This window comes from Dreissena polymorpha, chromosome 1 (assembly GCF_020536995.1).
Source record: "Dreissena polymorpha isolate Duluth1 chromosome 1, UMN_Dpol_1.0, whole genome shotgun sequence".
In the NCBI taxonomy this organism is placed as follows: Eukaryota; Metazoa; Mollusca; class Bivalvia; order Myida; family Dreissenidae; genus Dreissena; species Dreissena polymorpha.
The window spans coordinates 58,439,696-58,445,747 of NC_068355.1; positions in this window are offsets into that span (position 1 = coordinate 58,439,696).

A 6,052-nucleotide genomic window follows, 5' to 3' on the forward strand; every position below is an offset into this window, starting at 1 on the left:
GCCAGGGTAAGTAGTATAGCTCTACTAATTATATTTCATATATCACGCACACAGGAACAGGAACGCTGACGCCAGGGTGGGTAGGATAGCTCTACTAATTATATTTCATATATCACGCACACAGGAACAGGAATGCTGACGCCAGGGTGGGTAGGATAGCTCTACTAATTATATTTCATATATCACGCACACAGGAACAGGAATGCTGACGCCAGGGTGGGTAGGATAGCTCTACTAATTATATTTCATATATCACGCACACAGGAACAGGGACGCTGACGCCAGGGTGGGTAGGATAGCTCTACTAATTATATTTCATATATCATCATACAGGAACAGGAAAGCTGACGCCAGGGTGGGTAGGATAGCTCTACTAATTATATTTCATATATCACGCACACAGGAACAGGAACGCTGACGCCAGGGTGGGTAGGATAGCTCTACTAATTATATTTCATATATCACGTACACAGGAACAGGAACGCTGACGCCAGGGTGGATAGCTCTACTAATTATATTTCATATATCATGCACACAGGAACAGGAAAGCTGACGCCAGGAAAGGGTAGGATAGCTCTACTAATTATATTTCATATATAATAGTCAAGCTAATAATTATATTTCATATTTAACAGTCAAACTAAAAATAACGTCTAGGCCGCCGACTATTTAGGTATTTTCTTCCTCCAAAATGGGTCTTTTGAGGAAATGTATTTTTTGAGAGTAAAATGTAAACCAGATATTTTTCAAGTTTGCTATACATCATAAACGAGTTTTGTTAATTATTGTAGGTTATGGAGGGGTAACCCAAAAACATTCCGCAATCATTTTTTGAAAGAACCATGTTTATTGAATATTTTGCAGATTCTCTTCATATAAGGTGTTGGTTATTTTGTCTTAGTTTGTAATTTTGTCTCAAAACATTTACGAAGAGTAAACATAAAACACAGTTCCGAAAATTCCTCTTATGGAGGTTAAACAGAAACTTTTGTCTATAGGTATCTCTCTCAAACTTTAACAACTGAATAACCTTAATTTCCCAACGCAGTACATGTCTTAAGATCACGAATTAGTTTAATGGTGTACAGCAGACAATTATTTTCAATTTAATAAAACTTTATTTTCGTTTGTTTTGCATGACAACATATATAATAAGTTTACCAGACCATTCCCACTATCTTCCTAGGGACAGTACTGTTTTGGGACCTGCTATACAAATACAAACAGAATATATTACAAGAGGGCCTGAAAGGCCCAAAGTCCCTCACCTGAGATTCAAAGGAACTGACCTGTTCTGTGCAGCCCAAGATGTCGTTAGAACAAATGTTCTAACCATTTTTCATGAATAGTGAACACCCTGGCGGCAACGTATTTTAACAGACTGGATAAATTTTCGTACACATCCAAAATATCATTAAATCAAATATTCTGACCAAGTTTCATGAAGATTGGAGAAAAAATGTGACTTAAAGAGTGTTAGCAAGTTTTTACAATAGCCATACAAGGAAAAATGCCCCGGCCCCTGGTGTACATGTTTTTGCAACCAACCCGAACCATTTTCAACCTTGTCAAAGATATAATAAGGATGAATCTTCTGACCAAGTTTCATAAAGATCGGACAATAAATGTGGCCTCTAGAGTTTTAGTTTTACTAAAGCCATATAAAGCCAAATAAGGAAAAATGTCCCGCCATGTTTTTTATGGCAACTGGAACCATTTTCAAACTCGTCCAAGATATCATTGGGACATATCTTCTGACATAGTTTCATGATGATCAGACAATATATGTGGCCTCTAGAGTGTTAAAAAGGTTTTACGATAGCTATATAAGGTACAAGAGCTGTCTCCATAGGATGACATTATGCCCCAAATGAATGCTTTAATAGAAGTTATTGAAAAGCACTAAGTGACCACGTGACCTAATTTTTTACCCGGCATGACCGATATTTGAACTTGACCTAGATATTGTCTAGATACAACTTCTGACCAAATTTGGTAAAGATCGGATGAAAACTATTTGAATTAGAGAGCAGATAGAAAGTGTGACAGACGGACAGTGCGAAAACTATATACCACCTTTTCTTCGAAAGGGGGCATAAAAATGCCCCGCCTCCATAGTGGCCATGTTTTTCAACCAACTGGAACCATTTTCGAACTCATCCAAGGTATCATTGGGACAAATCTTCTGACGAAGTTTCATGAAGATCAGACAATAAATGTGGCCTCTAGAGTGTTAACAAGGTTTTACTAAAGCCATATATAGCCATATAAGGAAAAATGCCCTGCCCCCTAGTGGCCATGTTTTTTAAGCAACAGGAACCATTTTCCAACTTATCCAAGATATCAATGAGACCAATCTTCTGAACAAATTTCATGAAGATTAGACAATTAATGTGGCCTCTAGAGTGTTATAAAGGCAAATGTTGACGCCTTACAACGGACGACAGACAAAAGGCGATCACAAAAGCTCACCATGAGCACGTTGTGCTCAGGTGAGCTAATAAAATATTCTATATGAAAGTAAAAGGAAAATAATTACTGTTTGCGTTCTAACAACCATGACATAAATGTCGTTAATATTAAACAGGTTAAAAAAAAACATAATTGCTAGTACCACTATTTATCAATTTGGGAACGCAACCAAATAATGTAATGCTCATTCCCTTTCAAACTCCAAATCAAAGCATAAGTTGTATTTCTGTTTCAAATTGATTTCAAACTTTTCTAAAAAACGCACTAAAGAAAATCGTGTTTTGCTAAGCAAAGAGGATGGAACGTTTCAGTTGGTCTCAACTAGTCGGCAGTCATCCGGAAAGTCAAACAACCATTACTGGTCAAACAGTCTGGTAAACATCATTTTTTTTGTAAGAAGTTCAAATTAACTGGCCATTCAACAACAAAATGATTTTTCAAGAGATTTGTTTTCACTGGCAACAAGGTTCAGTATTTAGATTTTGTTTCATTTGACCTCAGAAAGATGTACTAGCTTTTTGCGAAGGCAGACATACTTCGCCCGAGACTGGATTTTTCACGACCCTGAACAACGTACTGTCTGATTTTTGTTCATGAAACAGACAAAAGTCAACTGTCTGATTTTGTTCTAATGAACTAGTCGTATGTCAACTGTCCGATTGTGTGTTCATGGAAAAGGCATGTCACATGCCTGATTGTTTGTTCATGGAATGCCATATGTCAAATGCCTGATTGAATGTTCATGGCAAAGGCATATGCCACAAGTCTGATTGTGTGTTCATGTAAAGGCATATGTTACATGTTTGATTATGTGTTCATGGAAAAGGCATATGTCACATGTCTGAGTGTTTGTTCATGGAAAAAACAAGTGTAACGTGTCTGATTGTGTGTTCATGTATGTGTACAAATACTATAATCACTTGACCTTTGTATTTATGGTAAACATACACCCTGGAATAGAAATGATCATGACTGAACGATAGTGCGACGATGATAACGTGGCAACACGACACAGATCACTCGACCGTACAAGAATGATAACGCAAGGGTACGATATCAACTAGAACTTTGTCACAGACATGACGTATACCCCCATATGCAGCATTGGCACAGACTATCGTGCATGCTGTCCAATGATTATGAACAAACGTACAGAGTAATTTTAAAATCTCACAATGAATGACATAGTTATGACCCGGACAAGATCATTTATGGCCATTTTTTAACTTTGAACTCAAAGTGTGACCTTGACCTTGGAGATATCGACATAATTCTTTCACGTGACACACCGTCCAATAATTGTGAACAAATATACAGAGTACTTTTAAAATCTCACAATGAATGACATAGTTATGGCCGTGACAAGATGATTTATGGCCAATTTTGACCTTTGAACTAAAAGTGTGACCTTGATGTTGCAGATATCGACGTAATTCTTTAATATGACACGCCTTGCAATGATGGTGAACCAATGTGCCAAATGATTTAAAAATTTCACAATGAACGATATACTTATGGCGCGCACAAGCTCATTTATGGCCATTTTTGACATTTTAACTCAAAGTGTGACCTAGACCTTGGAGATATTGACGTCATTCTTTCGCGCAACACCGTCCAATAATGGTGAACAAATGTGCCAAATGATTTTAAAATCTCACAATGAACTACATAGTTATGGCCCGTAAAAGGTCAAATATGAAAATAAAATAAAATTGAACTCTAAGTGTGACCTTGACCTTGGAGATATCCACGTAATTCTTTTGCGCAACATACCCTCAAATGATGGTGAACAAATGTGCTGAATGATTTTAAAGTCTAACAATTAAAGACATAGTTATGGACCGGACAATCTCCTTTATGGCCATTTTTGACCTTTGAACTCGAAGTGTGACATTGATCTTGGAGATATTGACGTAATTTTTTCGCGTGACACACCGTCCAATGATGGTGAACAAATGTACCAAGTCATCTTAAAATCTAACGATAAATGAATTAGTTATGGTCCGGACAAACTTTCGGTTAAAAACGCACAAAGTGACCCAGTGACCTAGACAGACCCACAAAGTGTTTCCTATATAACCCCCATTACCAGTAATGGGGGTATAATTACGCAACAGTACGATCAAGATAACGAGACAATACAATGAAGAAAACACGACAGTGCGATGACGCTAATGCGACACCACGACAATACAACGAAGATAATGCCACATTATGATGCCGATAACGCAACAGTACGATAACAATAGCGTGACACAACGACAGCACATAACGATGGTGAAAATATAACATTATATTGGTTAAATCTAGAAATCCTATCTTATTGGCATTATCGCACTGATTCCGATTTTTGTTACGTCATCGTGGTATCTCTTAATCAACATCGCACTTTTGAGCATCGAGTATACAATTGATCCATGCATAGATGGTGGCACTAACAGGTTTTCGTAATAAGGCAAATCAAACACCGCGTATTAGTGTTGACATGTGCTTTACTCGCACTCAAGTAAATCAACAGTCTATCGGGAAGGTTCCGTAGTCACAAAGATTCTAAGAGAAACTTAAGTAACTTCCTAAAATATAAGATATGGCTTGAGTCATGCATGTGTTGTGTTCAGATATCAATAAATTATCAAGTTTTAAACAGGTAAATATTGATAAAATGATAAATATTGTATTCTATTGCAAAAGCAAGCATCTAACAGAAACATGATCTTGCATAAATTTTCCTTAAATAACAATATTGACTTGAAATATCGTTAAGAATTGTATGGGGATACAGGCCAAGAATTTAAATCGCTATTATCTAGTCATAACTACCCGTGTTCACATTTATCCAAAATCGGCTTCACTTTTGTGCCCTAAATCTGTATTCCTTCTTAACTAAGCACCATTATACAGCCCAATCTAAACAAGAACGTTTTTAAACAAACATCATAACCTAGTTTCTTTTCTTTATAAAGCAAAATACAATGTCCTTGTAAGCTGCTTTTGAAGTATTGGAGCAAGAAAATGTCATATTTGAACCGAAATACCATTACTCCCTTACAAATCTTCAGAGCTAGTTTAAACTTATTTATTTTAGCTTGATTGCATGTAAACTACATGTACTTACTACTTTTTTGAAACACTATTGAGTCCGTTTCCTGGGCCTAGAAAAGGTACTTAATGTGTTTGTGGGGAGATCTAAAATACTTTCTCACATTGGGGATCAAATCTGTGACCTCCCGTTTGCTAGGTGGACAAAAGTGATGAGGTCACGAATATGCGGTCCATTGTATTTGCGCGGCGTCGAACTACCTCATTGGAAAATACTGGATACATATTGTGATTGGGCAGAAATTGTATGAGGCCATTTAAATGTTAGTATATGTTAAGTGGATCAATAATTGTGGGTTGTACCAAAAAAAATTGGGTAGAACAGAATTTGGGTATGATAAAAAAATTGGGTACAAAAAAAAATTGGGTACGAAAAATTGTGGGTACAATTATTTTTTTTAGGAAAGATGGGGTACCTGTTAGTATACCGGAGTACCCAAAAGTATCATTTGAAAATCAGTGCAGGGTGAAGTATACTTCA